The 19,327-nt window shown below is 41.6% G+C and overlaps 1 protein-coding gene across 2 annotated transcripts in view; it reads left to right on the top strand.

Moving 5' to 3' along the window:
- The first annotated feature begins 1,304 nt into the window (after nt 1-1,304).
- SGCD (sarcoglycan delta) overlaps nt 1,305-19,327 on the top strand; it is a 259,400-nt gene continuing 241,377 nt past the window's right edge. For both annotated transcript variants that reach the window (XM_017728137.1, XM_017728139.1), the window contains exon 1: nt 1,305-1,380. The gene's annotated coding sequence lies outside the window, so the exon portion shown is untranslated. The remainder of the gene's footprint in view (nt 1,381-19,327) is intronic.

Genomic DNA, 19,327 nt, shown 5'->3' on the forward strand with positions numbered 1-19,327 from the left:
CTTGGGCTGCCTAAACCACACACGCTGTCAAACAGTCCCAAAGCGTGTTTTGGCTTTTGGTAGCATGCAGGCAAAAATCCTGTCATGTTGTGGATCTTGAATCACTGGATATCTGCCCTGAAAAGTTTGCATCACTGATTTAGAGCCCAAATGAGGTCATATCTGGTTCCTAGCCTACTACAGACAAGTTCTGTTTTTGCAGAAAAGCGTACAAAGCAACTAAATTTTCGCCACAAATAAAAATGCTAACTGCCTTTGGAAATTAAGTTATTAATAGTCCTTAAATTTGTGTTTTGGCTGCTGGTAGTCCCTGCCTTGCCTAGCAAGAATGGGCGTTAGACTGTCTCACATCCCTGACAAATGTTCAGATTAGCAGTGTGAGCGGCATTACGTGATCAGAGGGCCAGGATCTAAAGTGCTCACTTCCCCTTCATGCACTTCTGCTTCTCCAACAATAATGCATCTTCATTCTTTGGAATGACCCTTGACTGTGAGGTGCTTTTAAGTGGCAAGAGTTTGCTGCAGAAAGGCTAAACCAGCCCAATTAATATTCCAGTTTTCCACCAACAAGGATGAACACGGGGAACCTGTGGCACTTGAGGTATTTTGACCTGATTGTTCACAAACTCTGTGTTTGATCACCAGACTAGAAGACAGTGTCATCCCTGGAAAGGGACTGTGATGGCTTTAATGCAGTTCTACATCTTACTGTCATACCAGTTGTGTGAGGAAAAAGAGTTTATCACCCCCACATTTGCATTGAGAGGGCAAATTCCTGTCCTGTAAAACTTGGTGATTGTGAGGAAGCTTCCCAAAACTTGTCTTGCTGCAGTCAGGGTTTTACTTATTACTAGAAAAACTCTAGGAGCTGAAAGGCAACTGCTGTGTTTCATTATTAAACAGCAGAGTTTTCAGCTTGGGTTTTAAACCTGGTGTTTTTAAGCCTGCAACCTCTCATCTGAAGGACATGCTGAGAAGGGCTTCCTACTTTCTGAATTGGTGTTTAATGTGTGGGAAGTGTACATCCCAACTGAAGTTTGTCTTCAGAAGCTTCTAATTAGGACAGAATGATTTGATTTTTCAGGAGGTACCTTTTGGGTTTCCAGAAATAACAAGGCAGCCACAAGGGTGATGCAGAGCAGGTATCACAGGTTACTGTCATCTTTGCAACTCTCAGAAGTGTTTTGGTGGAAAGCAAACCCATGTGTTTGAATAAATAAATATTTTTTACTTAATTTACAGTTTTCAATCCAAAAGAAACTGTCACGTTTGAGGTATAATGACTGACTTTTTTTTTTTTTGTTTGCAGTGGCATGAAAATTTTCAGAAAAACTGAGTGATGTTTTAAGCTACTTCCCTGCAGGATGCGGAGCCACTTAGGTATTATTTTCCATATAACTTTATACAACAAAGCAGGAGAAAGGAGGCAGGAGAGCCAAGTGTAAAGTGGTCTCTTGGGCAGTAATGATATGGTATGCATTGCAGAGAAAAAAAGGCAAGTGTTTGAAATCACTGCAGTCAGTCTGTGTGTGAATAAAGACAAGAATTACCCCGTGTCTGGTTTCCTGTCAGAGCTGAAAGGCTGCTCATGCTTGCTCACAGATAGCGTTTCATTTGGTAACTAAGTGTTCTTGGTCCTGAAATCTGGGTGCAGAGGGGAGACCTTACAACTGATGGTTCCATTTCAGAGGGAGTCCTGAGCAGTCTGTGGAGAAAGGACAGTGTCTCAGCTGTAAAGGCTGCTGCTTGGTTTGATGAAGTAATGACCAAGACTGAAACACGTTTCTGCCAGAAACTGCTGGACAGACTAGCACAGGAGATAGGTTGGTGGTCTTAGACAGGAGATACTTTTGTATTTAATCTCCTTTTCCATAAGAAGAGCAGCATGTTATCCCAATGCAGGAAGTGTTTAAGGCCAAGCTGGATGGGGCTTTGAGCAACCTGGTCTAGCAGAAAGTTTCCCTGTCATGCTAGGGTGTGATGATCTTTATGGTCCCTTCTGACCTAGACCATTCATGGTTCTTACGGTTCTTGGTTCTTTGTTTGTGGATCGTCCTGTCTTCCTGTTTTCCTGATTAACATTTGGAGGCACCTTGAACCTTCTAATCCCAGTAGATGTGCACCAGCAAGACATTTCTGGAGATTCAGGTCTTGAATCAGTGATGTAACCATGTGTGGGAAGCAGCACTTCAAAACCTGAAGCTGTTCAGTGATGGAGGTCTCCAGGCTGGTCTTTGTGGCCACAGAATGGTCAGTGGGGTCTTCCAAGTGGCACTGGGCTCTGGCTTCCTTTGCAGTTTAAGTCTGTAAAAGCAAGGAAAGATTTCAAAGCCAAGCAGCAGATGTGAGCCTTTGGCCTGTGAATTCACTGTTGTTCCCTGGCACCGAGATCCTCTGTGCCAGAGAGGGGAATTTAGTGCAAGCTATAGTAGGTAGAAACACAGAGGCTTTATGTTTCTGTCTGAAGTCATCTCGTTGAGCTTTCGGGCTGGGATGTTGGCAGCTGAGCAAAAGGCTGCTTATTCTACATGACTCTGAACAGTTTGGAATAGCTTCCACGCACGAATCAGTGGCTTGTTCCCTCAAAAAGCAAGTCAGAAACTTTTAGTGCATCTGTCAGTCATTGCTCTTGCTTTTATGGGTCAGCTCTGAGGAGCCTGTGTGATTAGAGCACCGTGTGTAGTCTCCAGGCAAGTTTTACAGCTTTGCCAGTGGAATGCAGATTTCGCTTATAGTTCTAAATTATTATCAGTATGCTTTAGAAGACCTTGTTTATTTAGCTAAGCCACTTGCCTGGTCTCAAAACTGGCAGAAGAGAATCTTCCTCCCCTCCCTTCTTGCTTTCTCTATGTCCTCCAAATAGACATAAATAATGCCCTTTTTCCTCAGTCTCCTAAAAATGTCGGTTGCATTTCAGTGAGAACAATGAAATTGCAGGTAACTTCTGTTCCTCTCATATTTCCTTTTGCAAAGCAATTTCATGCAGTCTGTGGGATTTGTTGATCCTTGTAGGATGAAGTGCCTGCAATTCCTTCTGTTTTTCCTCCACGGGAGATCCCTTGCACGCTGTCTCTGTGAGCCGCATATCAGCTGTAGCAGATCCTCTCTCCCTGTCGGTGCTGGTACCGGGAGATCCCTTGCACGCTGTCTCTGTGAGCCTCATATCAGCTTGTAGCAGATCCTCTCTCCCTGTCGGTGCTGGTAGCTCTCCTCAGCAGTCTGTTACTGTTCAAAGCTTTGAAATGATCAAAGAGGAGGATGAGGAGTAACAAACTGCTTTAACATTTGTTCTGGCAGGGATGGAGTTGCTCATGTGAGGTGTGTTGTGGGGCACGTGCTCTGGAAGGTGTAAAGTGTTACTGCTGCTGCTTTGATAGAGCCACAGGGAGTCTGATGCAGAAATGGAGAAATTCCTTCTTCCTATTGGCCCCTTTTGATATCATGCTCCCCAAGATCTGCATTTCCCAAAGTCTTGGGCTTTCACTCCCTTTAAATTATTCCCCAGCTTTGAGGGGAGGAAGGGCATGACCAGAATTGTTAGACAGAAATGCCCGAATTTTGAAACTTACCCCAAACCTTTTTTCCTCTTTGGCTTTTTAAGACCCTTGTTTATGGAAATAGTTTTTCCTTGTAGTCTCCTTCTTCCTCTGGAAGATGAAACTGCAGATTAAGTAACGTCACCCATGGGAGCTCTCATGATGGTTATTGGCTTCCTTTGAAATACCGAATTGTTCTCTGTTCCATAAACTGTGACGCTGGCAAGTAGGGATGTGGGGATATAGATTTTTGCAATAGTATCTATCTAACCACAGTTTGAGATATTATTTTCTTACTTTATTTTTTAATTCCTCACACGTTAGCCATAAGAAAAAGGGTAAAATCTTTCCAGTCTGAAAGGGACCATGAACAAATAGATGGTATTGAAGAGCAGCAAAATGTGAAGCCACTTTTCTGCTATAGTTCCTCAAAGCAGCTTTGTATGTCAGATCTGATATTTCTTTTCAGCTTCATCTGGGAGCAAAAGCAACATGTAAGCTTCATGTATGTAGCTTGAAGTCAGAATGATAATTTTAAATTTAAAATCACTTTTGTGTTTAGTTTATGAGTGTCTTTATTAGCTCAGTAAATAGAACCTACTAGAGCAAAACAAATTGCTGCTGCCATGGCATTGTAAAAGAACTTGCTTCTACCTTGGTTAAAAGGAATTTCTGTAAAAATAATCTGCAAGAAAAAAAGGTTACATGGATGTTTCAGTAAGTCACAGTGAATATGAACTTGTCTGCTAGCACAGGTTTCATTTTGTGGGAAGAGAAAGTTGCAGCTAATTTATGATAGAAATATGAATGTCAAGAAGAAGGAATTAATAAAACAGACAAGAAGGAATTCTTCATTCCAGAATGTGCATTGCTCTTTTCATAGAAAAGTTTTGGTTCAGTTACGTTCTGCTGCTTCAGCCTTTTCAAAATTTGCATGTAAGTGTTTGGGCTTTAACTCCTGGAAGAGATTAACAGCTTTTCTGAGTAAAAAACTGCATCTGACTTATGGGGGGTTGCTCACGTTAATGGTTTGTTATACCTAACAAGCTCTTGACATATTTTTCTCCCATGAGATAAATAATTAATAACGATTAAATATGACTGTTTGAACAATTGTTTTGCCCTAATGCAATATCTGACTTAAAATTGAAAATTCTTTTGCTGGTGTTGTCCATTTACTTTTGCCTCAGTTATGGACTTCCTCTTGTGCAGTTTTAAATTAGCACCATTGCATCATATTTGCAGATAAAAGTTTAATGAAAATTCTTATGTCAGTGTGGTTGCCCAACAGGAAAAAAAATTGGATTGCTCTGAGATAGCTCAAGGGAGAACAGAATACTTTATGGAATCTGAGGTCATAAGTTACTTTTAAGTATCTTGAATCAGGTTTATTAAAAAAGTGGTTAGGAGAAAAAAAATGGAATTATCTGTTTCGTGGAAATCTTTCTTTTGAATTAGGTCACTTGTTCTAAGCTTCCATAGTCTAAATCTGTATATCACACATGCAGTATTTTATCTCACCTAAAAATTACGGCTGAGGGGAAAAAATCAAAGAAGTTCAAAGAAGTTCTGTTTTATTCAACCCTGGCTAAGAGAATGCGTGTATGATCCCCAGCCTGCCTCTGGAAGGCTTTGTCTTAATGGGGGGTAAGAGGAAGAGGGAAATCTATTATTTAACCTTGAAAAAAACCTCTCTCCCTGAAAGAAAACGCAGTAGATACTATCAGCTCTATTCCACTTTCAGTCTCTCCAGATGTTTGTGGAAATGGGAGTGGATTTAAGTGTCCTTAAGAACTGTGTGGTTGATGAAATCAGCTGAATTCAGGGATGGGCAGGCATCTTTCTGCAGCTTGTTTTAGAACTTGATTAATACACAGATTTCTTGTCTCCTGTTCTCGCTCTCATGAAAACTTCTGAAATTAGTGGGAATAAAGTGGCAACTTCAGTTGGAACTTTATTCCTTTGATGCTGCATCTGAAAAGTTCTAAATGTACTGTACTTCAACAGTGCAGTGTGCAGGTTGGTCAACAGGGACTCCGAATTGTCAGAAACAAATGTGAATTAATTTTTTTTTCCTTGAATGTTGCAATTTTGTTTCAGCTCATGTGGGCTCTGTCATATCAATTGCTGTGGAGTAAATTATTACTAAATGTTAGGTGGTAGTGGTGATTATTTCAAAGATAGGGTAATCTAGAAGAGACAGCTTGCACAGGAAAAGCAGTCAGTCATATTAACTAAACTGGCAATAACTGCCACAAAACATCATCATCATTTTATACCCCTTTTGGTCTTGCTGTTGAACTAGATGAACTATGTCCTTGTTTGTGTTTCAGAGAAGAAATCTGAAATACAGTCACTTCAGGCAAAATGCAAGAGCCTTGATTTATTGATGTTATTTTATCAATTTTGCACAGGTTTTTCAGGGAGGAGGGAAGGAAGGAAGATTAGGAATTTCAGATGAAGACAGGCAGAAATGGTCACAAATGCCTGTCACACCCAAGAGCAGTAATAAAATTACTGCCGTGAAGGAAAATGATATCATTGATTATGAAATTTCAAATTGGTGCCTAGAGCACTAGGAAAGCTGAAAGTGTGAGCCAGTTTATTTAACAAGGAGAGTAGGTGCAAACATATTAATATGCTTTTAAAGAGAAGGAATCTTCTGCAGGAGGACATGGTGTCAGTAATTTATGGGCATGAGCAAAATGCTACATCAGTGATTTATAGTGTCAGGCAGGGCTATTAATGGGATTAGGGTTCAGAGTTTAATTTACTTCCCTCTTTAAAAGAGAAGAATTATCTACTGTAAAGACACATATGAGTTGTTTTAAATGGGGTGTGAGGACCCTTCTGGGTTAAACTGGAGGAACTGTTTTAAAGCAGTCAAGAGAGGCAATGGACATTGCCTGTTCTGTTTCTTAGGTATATGATAACCATGAGGAGTCCCTGTAGGTGCCACCTCTCAGGGCAGAGCAAACAGGGGCAGGACTGGTTCTGTCTGGGCTGGCACCAGTGAATTTTGTTATTTACATATTTTTTCCTAACCTATAAGAGCTGTTCTGTTGGCAAAGATTTGAAGTTACTTGACTTTCTTAGTTCAAAGGAGAAAGAGGTGCTTCATTCTTAGTGTCAGGTGACTTAATTTCTTCTGAAGATGTTAAGACCAGAACTGCCTCTTGTTGTGACTGTCTTGGTATCCACTGTGGTAACATGAGGGATATTTGCATAGTTTTCACAACAGTTAAAGTACTACTTGAAGGAAGACCCCAGGAGCTAGACATGGCATCATTACTCTGATTTATGGATGAGAAATGAAGCTCAGAGAAAATTCCAGTTTTCAGGGTTGTGGAAACCAGAGGCTTCAGGGAAGGGGACTCATCACCCCAGAAGTAAGACTTGTGTAGGTAAAAAATTAGTGTTTCATTGCTTCCGTCATTAGGAAATCTGTTTGCAGTCCCAAGCCCCAGTGACTCTAGACATTTGCCACCCAGTTCTCTAAATCTGCTTTTTGAGCACAGTTTCTCTTCCCTGTTTGCCCTGCAGAGCTGCTGCTTGCTATCTTGAGCATCCTCCTCTTCCTCAGTTTTCAGTTAATCTCTCCCCACTCATCCCAGTCTGTTCCCCTGGCTGGCGCAGAGCTCTCCCAGCGGCTCTCATCTGTGGGAGGGAAGTGTGATTTAACGGGGAGGAGAGAGAAGCTGAGTGCTTATGCCTCTGAGTGATTTTTGAGCTGTAGGTTTATTGCCATATACACCTCACGTTGCTTAAAGTCTCCTCTGGAGATCTCTTCCATCCCTTGCAGCTTGCTTTAAACTTCTCTGGACGAACTTCTTGGCTGCTTCCACTGCTGCTCTGAATAAAACTTCAGGTAGATGCAGTGCCTTTGCTGTGACCTTCAGTATCACTCCCACAGCTGATATGAAATACCATGCAAACCTCAATGCAATTCTCCATGGCTGCTGTAGGCAAAGTCTCGTATTAATGGAGGGGCCACAGGGGATTCTGATTGTGCTGTTTCTTCTGATTGTCACACTGGCTTAAAGATAAGTTATGCTTGGGGTCGTCTGGCTGTATCTCCCTGTGCATTTCACTTAGGTATAAAATAATCCACACCTAGATGCTTTTCTATTATCAGAATGCTTTAGATGAGTTTGGACTTAAAGGCTTTCTAGGTAAGATGGATATAGGGGAGTAATTTGTGAGGCAGGAACCTTACTGGAAGCAGGAGGAGGGATTGAGGCTTTAGAGTGAGAGGATTTTAGAAGGTAGGAACTGGATATTGGATGGGGAAATTCTTGCTGGGAGTCTGGGAAGGTATTGCAAGAATGGGTTTGGATGGAAGTTGAAGTACTGGTTAGGTGTGTGGTGAGAACTGTGGATACTGGGTGGGCTGGACATCTTCCAGCAAATGGAGAGGTGAAACCATCATATTATAGCAAGGAAATAATTGGGCTTTGTGTGAAGCGGAAAATAAAAAGAAACTAAAATGATTCTTTAGGTCTAAAATGCTTGGTTTGAAGGCAGCCAGAGTGATTGCAGCTTTCAAAGAGCGTTTTTCCCAAGACGAAGTTTCAGTTGGCATAAAAGCTAGCATTTGACATCTTTTTCATATAATGATTGTATTAACAAAAGCAGACCTCGCTGTTGGCTGCTTTTGTAAAACAACTCCAGCGCTTCTCTTCATTCTCTTAGCTCCTGCGTGCGACTTGAAGTCAGCTCAAAACTCCTGCTGGAATGCAAGCAGGTCAGCTCCTCTGACGCAGTTAGAGTAGTAGAAAGTGCTCCACATGGCTTGACAAAGGCTCTTTGCAATTGTTCATCTCTGTTGCAGCGGGCAGTTTTAATACACTGATGTTTGCAGCACTCTTGCATTTAACGTTCTCATCCCACAGGCAGTGAGAGAAGGATGCTTTACAGGCTGCTCAGGCATCTGCCCTGAGATGCTGCTGTACAGCTTATATAAAGCCTGCAGTTACTGGGAGTTCCTTTGTAATTAGTGATGTTTTAATTCTTGTTGCAAATACTGGCTTCAGCTGCTGGCTTAGGTATTCTTATAGCAGTAAAAATGGACCTCACTGACCAGAAGGGACTGGAGAGAGCCTGCGTTGAATTGTCCTAATGTTTCTGGTGTCCTCATGTGAAGGTGGCTTTCCTCAGACTGCTCTTTCATTTCCAAGTTGTGTTACAGTTGTAATTTTCTCTGAAGTGCCCAAACAGAGATTTATTTGTGCTCTCCCTTTTCCTTGTGGGATGCATCCGCAATTAAACCTCACACCTTTATGGGAAGTCCATATCACTTCTTAAAGGCTAAAATTCCCAGCTTTTCTCCAGTGTATTGCATGCTGTGTAATTTAAATAGCAATCCTGATTTCTTTTGTCTCTAAGAAGAGTGCAAGGGTTAGGGCAGGAGTGTGTAGAGAAGGAGGCAATCTGTATTTTAAGCCCTTCCAGCAACACAGCCTGGTGGAGTGTGTATGTGGGAGGAGGTTTCTACATAGGAAACTTGTGATGTGAGGAATCCTAGGAGCCATGAGGATTGTGTAAATGTTTGCTCTTTAAAGCAGAAATAGTCAGCTTTCTCTACTGAGAAAAATCACTTTGCTTATGAGAGAGCACAGTTTATTAACTGTGGTGACTGGACACGAAGCAAAGGGAAGGGACTGATTTTGTAGACTAAAAAAAAACCCCAAAAGAACATTTCTGCACTGTTCTGATTTATTTTTACAATCATGTTATCTTTATCTGGTTGCCATCATTCAGATACAGCTGACTAGAGGTGTGGGGAAGCACAGAAATTTTGAGCAGAGCATAAATACGAGAATGAACATTTGTTTCATTACTGTGAACATAGCCAGGATAGGTGAGAAAAAGCAATGTGAGATAAGTGCTAGACATCAGCTTTGTTATAGTTTGCATTTTATTAATAAAAATTCTTGGAAATCATTATCTTTTAGCAGCTTATTGAAAACTGCTGCTGTGGCTGTGGGAGTCGTATTTCTTACTGGTAGAAATTGGTGTAGCTGAATTAGAAGTGTGATATTCCACTAGACTTGGAAGCTGCTCCAGTTGGACAAGGGCAAGTTATCTCTCTTTGTCAGACTGAATTGCACAGCTGGGCTTTGCTCTGTGTTGCATTTCACTGGGACAGATAACAGGCCTTTAGTTTAGTGGAGAAAGGCATGTGAATAACCAACAGCTCCAAATTAAGGACAGGAAAATTAGCAGTTAGACACTTCAGGATAGAGAAGGCCAAACTGTGTGTTGGTTGTACGTTTTCTTGCTTTTGATGTGCTCAGATCATGACGGAATGACTTTCTGGGAGACTTTTGGTTGGACTGAAGGTGTAGCCTTACTACAGGGGGAGACTGTGGGAGACTGCCTTGTGTGACTGATCAAATTAAATGAGCTAATGGTGTGTTGTGGTGTTAAAAATCCCTGATATCGGGTACAAGCTACCTTGCTGCTGATGGTGCTGTATTCCACACCTTTTGACAAGCTGGTGAATGTATTTCTGAGATGGTTTATGCAGTCCTTTCAAAATGTAATTCCACACTGTAAGGGAAATCTTGGTTTTATGAAAAAGATGCTGTGTTTGTATTAAAGCTAAATAGAGGTTTATTAATTAAAGCTTTTGTTTTGGGGTTGTTTTTGGTGTACGATGGATGAAAAATACAAAAGGAAAGCATCCCCTGGCTGCAAAGGGGGATAGTTCTGAGTGATTGCTGAGCAGATTTGAAGAGGTTTTGTAAACTCACCACAGCACAGTTTAAGGGGAAAGTATGACTGAGAAACAATCTAGGTTAAAAAACAAGAGAGAGAAGGGATGTGATGGCAATCTGTGTCCCAGTGTCCTGCTCCATCTCTGAATGAAGACTGCTGAAGTCCTGGGAAAGTGAGGTAGACATCTGCCTTCTCTGGCATGGATGAGTTGATGTTCCTGCCTGTAGCTGATGCTTGTTTAGGATGGCCAGAAGTGCCCATGGCAGCTGCTCTGCCTGTGCAGGAGACTGGAGGCACTGCTGGGTGTGTGCTCCACACACTGTTGGCTTGGAGAGACAATTTTCAATGACTGATCTTGGTTTGTTTCTGAAGAACTCTAAATTTTCCTCCAGAGTAACTCAGTAACAAAGTGCCCTGATTGGCTGCTGAGCACCTGGAGCCAAGAGGGTTAGAGAAGCTTAAAGGGGCATAATTGTATTTATTGAAGATTAATTCTGAGGACTGGTGTCTCTTTCTCCCACTTCAGTAGGAAACCAAATTTTGCAGGAATCTATATTTCCTGGCTCTGAAGTCATCAGCTTTTAAAAAAAAAATTTATATATATTTTTTTAGTATTTGTGTGCTTTTTAGCAGTGCTGAATTGGTCTTTTTCAAATGGTGTAAAAAAGAGTATCTTGGTAGGGTTTTATATAAAACTGCAGTAGCCTCACTTGTGTACCTGGACTGAAAATGCACCTTTCCTGCAGTTCTGGACAAAACCCAGAAAATTCACCAGAATTTCACACAAGGTCTACTATTACCTGTTCTTTCTACTCATTGTGCAGGCTGACCCCTCACCAGGAGAATATATGTCTGGGAAGGGGCCTCCTGGGTCATTAGGTCTGTTTCCCTGCCATCATAAGCAATCACATCACAGGAGTCCTTTCATTAACTGACCAAACTCCATTTTAGAAGTATGAACACTTTTTGCCCTCACTACTTCCCCTGGAAAACTGGTATAGAACCTCGTTGTCTGATCTCCAGCAGGTATTTATTCACAGCTGGTTTGCACCCCCTTGTTTCTATGCCAGCACTGTCCTTCGGTGTAAATAGGCTTTTTCCCCGAGTGTTTGCTTGTTTGGCATATTCAGAAGTTCAGCTCTTCCCAGCCTTCCTTTGGTCAGGCCAACAATCATCCTCTTAGTCCTTTCCGCCCACTCAAGAGATAAAAATCAAATTACCCACATGAGAAATTCTTCTCAGCGATTGCTAAAACTCTAAAGAGAAAAGGGCAGAGGAAACTTTAAAGGACAGCTAAACTGAGAATCTTTTACACTTCTGTTTTGTGGTCTTTGTAAAGAATGTCATCAGTTTTTTTGTTTCATCGATGCCGTGGCTGCTGCTAACTCCCAAGCTCAGCAATATGAGGGCCATAGGGGTTTTCATCCTAGAGGTTCTGTAAGGAGAAAGTCAAAGAGGAGAGACTTGGGAAAGTATTTCTCATGTAGCACAAGTAATTTTGGAGAGAATAGTAAAAAATTCTGCTGGATGTGGTGGTGTGAGGTGTCATTGCAGACCTTGTGGCAGTGATGTTCCTCACAGAAAGGGTTTTTGGTATTTTGGTGTGATCCAAAAGAATCTGTGCTCTCTCTCTACCACCTCTGCTCAAGATTTTATCTCTTTAAAGATATGCTCTGTAGATAATGCTGTGGCTGCATATTTCTCCTGGTCAATGAGAAGTCAAATTTCAAACTGTTCCTTGCCAGGCAGGTGATAATAGCTTTAAATTTAAAGAAAAGAGTGAAATGACTGAACAAATAGGTTTAAATTTAAAGAAAAGGATGGAATGACTGAAAAAATAGGTTTAAATTTAAAGAAAAGGATGGAATGACTGAACAATTTAGTACATGGAAAAACAGCTGGAGAAGAGGTGACTGAGGGGATGGTGGTGAAAGTCTGCTAATCGTGATATGGGAAAAGCTGAGAGGGGATACTGTTCATTCTCTTTCATAACTGAAGAATCAGAAAGCATCATATAAAAACTTCTAATTACTTCAAAAATATACAGAGCAAGATTATTCCTCACACAGAACCTGCTTCTGGAAATCTCTGTGCAGGATAATCTGGTAGCTGAAGCTTTCTGCAGGTTCAGGATGTGGCTGTGAGAAATACACCGGTGGTTCTCATGTACAGAGACAACATCTGCTGGCTCAAGAAGCTCTGGGGCCACAAGTTGGGATTATTTTGGAAGAGCCTGGTGTTTGTATCCTGTTCTATTTCTCCCAGGTCAAACAGTAGCTGTTTTAGTTCAATGATTTAGGCCAATTGATTTAAGTTCAGTGAACCTTTGAGCTCGTCAGCTCCAGCTGTTCTTAAAGTGGTTTTGTATGTATTGTATGGTCCTGCATGTCTTGTACACTTTTCATCTTTGCCAGTGGTAAGTATTAGGATGATTATGTTGGTTAACAGGTCCATTTAAATGCTGCTGTGGGATTTGTTGTCCAACATGCAAGTTGGCCCTTGTCTTTCCAACTGAAAATACCCAAGAAATCCAAATCTTACTGCTGAGACATCATAATAGATTTTATAGGAAAAACTGCTGGAAGAATTAGATAAAGAGACCTGAAAACATGGAGAGGGGAAGAGGTATTACAGTTTGTATTTAAGCTCAAGCCTCTATGTTTGATTGCAGGGAGATGTTTGAAAAAAGCTGTACCAGAGCTCTGAAGGAGTCTTCTACCTCCAGCTCTGGGAACTGGGCTGCAAACTCCTTGAAACCTGAACAGATGTTTTGGTATAGAGCTTCAAAGCTTTGAAGGGCTGTTTTCCCCACATGCCTTCGTATGTGAGGAGACTTTTAAGAGCTGCTGAATAAATTTTATTATCTTTTCTACAAAAGCACTATCCACATGGAAGAGGCAGGCTTTGAACAGTCGTGGGCTCAGACATGAGACAATAACCACGTAATGCAGCCTCAATTGAACAAAAATGGAATGGAAACAAGGGAGAGACGTGTCAGCCTGTTCAGGACCCAGAGGGGGCAGAGTTTTGAGATGCTTCAGTAGTTTTTTCATGAAGATAAGTAAACACAAGGGAGCTGTTTTGGCTTCAGCTCTGCCACATTAGTTAGAAGAATTCCTAATGTTGGGGAAGAACCTAGATGAATAACAACCCAGACGTTCATCCTGTTGCTTTATGTGCATTTAGAAATGAATCTAACAGTGATGAGTGTGACTCGAGAACCCACAGAGATTTGAGTGGGTAAAAATGTCAGGAAAGGCAATAAATGTAGCTTATCCTGTATCCTTTCCCCCCTTCCCACACACTAACTGGGGGGTATGTTGGTGCTGGAGGCTGTGCTGGGCTGGTGCTGTATGAATGCCCAGGAAAATAAAACCCCTGCTGTAAGAATTTACCAAACTTTTTAAAGTTAAGACAAAGGAAAACGTCTAGAAATAAGGGACTAAGAAGTCAGAAATGAAATCCAATTCAGTTGAACTACAATGTTTCCATCCTGGAAGTCTGGGGTGCTTTTAAATACCTCTCTTCTACTAGAAAAAGAAAAAATAGTGCACTGTTATGTTGTCGTAGAATTATTAACAGTTCTGATTTGTTTTATAGTTTCTGGGGGGAAAAAAAATCAAAATTCAGGTGGTTGTCTTATTAGGACTTTGTGTGTATTTTTCTGTAGCCAGGAGCAGGCCAAATTATTTTAGGAGGGTTTAATGCAAGAGTTCCCTTACACTGTTCCTTGTTGTAATTTGCAGTATTTGTTCTCCTCTGTTTAGACTTTTGTTTTCCTTAAGGCATTCTAGTGAGTTGAGAGTGGGGAAAAAAAATGAAATATTTTTATCATAAAGATTTTTCAGTTTTAAGATCTGAACCAATAACAGAGTTACTTTTCTTTTTTTTTCCCCCAAAGGGGAATGCAGCCCTCAATCACACAACTGCCAGAAACTCTGGCCCATTTTTGAGCTATCTAAGGCAGGATGAAGTTCATTTGTAAGGTCAAGATCTACTTATAAGTAATGGCACTTCCCGTGGGGAAAAACACTAACCCAATTTGTGAAAGTTATTTTATTTGATGGTCAAACAAACTTGATAGCACATCAGGAATAGGGTTCCTGGCTGTGATGTGACACACACAGCAGCATTTCAGCAGAAGGCTTTGTTTTTCCTGTGAATGTATTGATGGATTTCCATGTCGATGTTTGACTTTTGAAATCATAGCTTTGGTATTCTAAAAGACAAATGAAACTGTAGAGTAAAGGAACAAACCTAAACCAGCTCCAAGAATACAGGAAACACGGCAGCAGGAGGATCCACTCAGGGAAGATTATCAAGCTTCACACTGCCAGAGCCTCTTTAGCAGCTCCTTCACGTTGTGGGTTTGGCAGAAGGAGGATGACAGGGCTGCCAGGCTGCCTAATGATCTTCATCTAACATTTACCTTATTGAGAGGGGAATAATTCTGTTAAATTAACATCCTAGCATATTTGCTGTCCAGCTAGTTGATGAATTAAATAGCCCGGACAAAACATTTCACGACTCGTTTATCCATAAAAACCACTGAATTTTCCATGCAAAAGGGAGTGACTTCTCAGCAGTTGTGTGCTGCGATGCTCTGTACCCCTCATCTGCAAAAATAGACGTGGTTATGTGTAAAAAGAAGAAGTTTAGTGAGGCTGTGTGTCTGTGGGAGGTAGGATAGCACACAGGCCCTGCTCTTGGAGTGACCCGAGCTCCGGTGCTTTGCCGCATGGTGCAGCCTCCTGCTCGGAGGAAGCGCAGACTGTTAATGACAGCCCACGAGCCTGTGACACTCGGACCACTCCATCAATCAAACCTGGCACCTCGTGCCAGCCCAGCCAGCTGTCCTCTTCCATCAGTGTCCGAAAGTGCCGCACCGAAGGCCACAGGTGCCAGCTGCCAGCCTCAAATAACCACTGGGCCTGCCCCAGGATGAGTGTATTTAGGCAACCTGTTTAGATTGAATTGTCTGTCCTGGCAGTCCCTTTTGAATTTCAGTTTGGAAAAAGGAGAATAAACAAATTACAGGCTAATGGACAAAGCAGCACATCTGTAACAAGAAATCCAAGCCTAGGGCTTTACACTCCTCAATTGTGAGACGCCACCATAAGGGCCTGTGACAGCAGGAGATGTTGCTGAGGGTGCAGTTGACGTGTCCTGCTTGGTTTGATCAAAATTTGTAACCTCTCAGTAAAGTCTGTGGTTCATGGATCCACCAGCCCACTGAGAATTTATGTCATTTCTGTTCATGTCTGTTGGGTGTGCCAAAGAGGACGTGGAGAGAAAGATTCAGTTTTGTGAGAAAATATATTATAAAGATGCTCACTAGAATTGAATTATAATTTGAATAAATCACTTTATTATTTATATATACTTTCATACTTAATTATATTAATTACAGTAACAGAGTTTCAATGTGCAGCTGTGTGGCTCCAGCTCTCCCAGCTAAGGCTCTAAGCACTTAAGTTTTTTCATGAAGCCACTTAGCTGAGGTTCGATTGCTGCTGCATACCTGAAAAATCTCCATGTATGACAGGCACACCAAAAGGGGGTGAGCAAGTCATTTGAAGTGATTTTCAGATCCATGGGCAGGGATACTTCTGCATCCTTAAGCCTTGAGGACTCCAGATCTTGAGCATGTCAGGCTGAGAAGCCTGTAGGTGTAAGAGGCTTATATGGGCAGTGAGGTTTTTACACCGGAAATGGGTATTTCAAGGCAAAAAAAGAAGTTTCTGCTGATGCTGTAGCCCCCAGACTGATACACAGTCAGCAATTTAAACTGTTTTCACAAAGTCAGTCTGCTGCTGTTCTGGGTTCCAGTGGTTCCAACTTTGCCCTTGTGCATCTATATCAAGTTTTTTTTTTCTCCTACTATCATCACCAGATCCTTGTCCTCACTTGATGTTTTCCAGGCATCTCATTCCTATTCTACAGCATGTATGAATTTTCTATTATTTGCTTGCTGAACGCAATTGCTTGCAATTTCCCAGGTTAAAAAAAAAAGTAGTTCCTTTGAAAAAAATGTAATGGAACATCCTCAGGTTGAAATGGGCCCTGAGCACAGCTGATGGCTTGGGGACTTTAATTTACTGAACGTCAGTGGTTTGATGGCAATTCAACATGACTGGTGATTGCCTGCATCGTGTTACTGCTGTGGCTGAAAAGGCTGTTTACCTTTGGAAGACAGAAAGCTCAGCTGAGCAACACAAAGAGCAATCTCCTGTGACCTGCTAATAATTTTTTTTTCCTCAACGATTCCCCAATTGCTGAGGAGCACAAACCCCTGGAGGAAAACCTCTTTGCACATGTGCTTGTTTATGTATCTGTTACAAGAGGTCAATCCAGAAGAATGGTGTTTGCAAAAGAACACTTTATATCAGGAGTTTTCTTTGCTGCAAAGCCGTCCTTAATTTGGCCAGTGGAAGACTTTTCAAGAGATTTCTCTCACATTTATCATCCCAGCTTGACACAGCACTGAAATATTTCTCTGTGTTTCTAATATTTGTTGTGGTACTACTTAGAACCGTGAGTGGCCCTGTACAAGCTGGAGAGCAATGGTTCAAAAAGAAAAAAAAGCCATCTGGTTCTCATTAATTTGCTGAAATGATCAGAACATTTTGTAAGAGAGGCTATACTGCATGTAGGGAAGAGAGTGGCAGGGGCTCTTCATTTGTGCAAGAGGATGCAAACTCACCTGCCTAAGAATGATCTCGTTTCTAAAAATGAATTTGGGGTCCAAGGTCCTTATATAACATCAGACTTGATGGTCTTTTATCCATAAACTCCATTTCAGGCAGTGGCGTGTTCACTTCCTCCCACTGCCAGGCAGATGATTATGCAGGGAATTTTTTTTTTTTGTGTTAAAAGGACAGCTGGAGTCTTGCTTACTATTTAAAGAAAAAAGTTAATAATTTTAAAAAAGAGATTTTTAGAAGTGTACATGTGCAAGTAGAGCAGCAGAAGCTGAGATACGCATCCAGTGTGTTTGGGTCAGCAGCCCCTGAATGGCAGGCTCGGGAGCTTCCCACGAATTTCTGTATTTCTGATGTGCTGCTTTCCTTTTAACATTTGGCCTTTAGGCCTTTTATTTTGGGCTTTTGTGCTTGCAGAGCAAAATTTGTCGAAATACTGAAATACTGGTGTGTGCGCTCCGGGCTCCTCCGGCCTTACGTGGCCCATCTGTGCTGGACAGGACTCACATCCACTCACTGCTGCTGCTGAATCTATCAAAGCAATGACCAGCTTGCTAAGGATGATTTTATAGGCTCTGCAGCTGGTTTGTTTAAAACCAGATTGCTGTCACATTTAGAAACATTTAGCACTACTGGACCAATGAGGAATAATAATTTAAAGAGGCTGACTAGATTTAATCAGTTTGTGGGAGATGAGACTTAATCAAACATAAGAGGTTGAGAAGGCTGATTGAGCTAATGAATTTGAATAGGTAATACAGACCCTGTCTGAACATTTTCTCTGGCCATGGTTGGTTTATAAGAATAAAGTGTTTGCAGAAGTTATCAATCAATCAATAGGTATAAAGTCCTTTGTGTGAGGAACCTCAGCAGTGGGGAGAGAAAATTGCCTGAAATGAAACTTGAAAGTAGACTTTGCATGAGATTTCTTTCAGTATGGGAATTTTAAGAGTTAATTTTCAATATTTTTTGTAATACGTAAGAAAAGAGACTTGGGAAACTACCTTGAAGAAAAATACCCTTGTGAGCTGTATCCTGCTCAGGTCCTGGGTGGCTGCTCTTGGTGCAGACCTGCAGCATGTACTTACTGGAGAGCCCTGGCACGTGTTTTAACTTCCCTGGCCTTTGGTTCTCCATCTGTAAAATTCATGTGCTCAACCTTTCCTACTCTGTTTTGTCTATTTTATGTGTTGTAGCAAGGGAAGTGTTGACTTTATAAAGAAAGGCCAGCTGAGGCAGATGCTGTGAAATGTGTGCTATAGCAGTCTCTGCCTTCCTATTACCAATCTTCCATCTTTATCTTATCCTCAAGCCCAAAAAACAAAGATGCCTCCTCCCCAGCCCCTCCCTTTTAATATTAGTCAGGGACAGGTGCGATGTCTTAAGTATAATTAAGATGAGAGTTTGTGTGACAAGTAATCCCTTTGGTACTTTATAAATTAGGGATGCTTTAAGTGAACGAAAAGTAACTGTATAAGCTCATCATTTGAAATCCATGCTTGTGTAGCAGGACCCTGACCCATCCTTTTGTGTTTTCAGTGCAGAAGAATTCTGCCTGTGCTTTCTTCAGCAAAGGCAGCAGTTGTAAATAATTTTCAGCTTCTACTGAATTAAGTGTGAGAGGTCCTGCTCTCTGCCCACCTCCTTCTGGCAGTGCTGGCAGAGCTTTGTTGGACTTTGGAGGGAGTTTTGTCTCACACCTCTTCTTAAAGAGAGTCATAAAATCATAGAATGGTTTGGGCTGAAAGGTGTCTTAGAGGTTGTCTAGTTCCATCCCCTTGCCATGGGCAGGGACACCTTCCACTACACCAGGTCACTCAGCTCCATCCTGGCTTTGAACACCTCCAGGGGTGGGGCAGCCACAGCTTCTCTGGGCAAAGAGAAGAAATGTGACAGCAGAAGGACCCAACCCTGAGAGATGCTTCTAAAACATTCAGAATTTGGGGTGTCTGAGATGTTTTTGCTCCCAGCAGAAACCGTCTTTCAGCTGAAGAAGCTGGTGGGGAAATAATAGAAGGTAATTCCATTGTCCTGTCTCAGTCAGGTCAGGTCCTTCACGCTGCTGGAAGAAGGATAAACTCTGTTAAGTGTTGACATCAAGGTCCCCTATAAAAGACAAATATGCCATAGGAGCGTGGCGAGGGGAATTGGATTGGGATAGAGATTTTTAATCAGCATCAGGCCTGACAATCAACTAACACCACAACCAGCTGAATGATTGAGAGTCCTGAAATGGTGAAATATTCAGTAAATGCTATATTTTTGTGTAATGCTCTAGTAGTTGCTGAAGCTGTGGCTTTGCTCTTTTTTTCGCAGAAATGCCTAGTTCTATTTTGGCTTTTTGATATGCTTTTGTCATAGTGCTCAGAA

The sequence above is a fragment of the Corvus brachyrhynchos genome, unplaced genomic scaffold (assembly GCF_000691975.1).
Source record: "Corvus brachyrhynchos isolate BGI_N302 unplaced genomic scaffold, ASM69197v1 scaffold21, whole genome shotgun sequence".
In the NCBI taxonomy this organism is placed as follows: Eukaryota; Metazoa; Chordata; class Aves; order Passeriformes; family Corvidae; genus Corvus; species Corvus brachyrhynchos.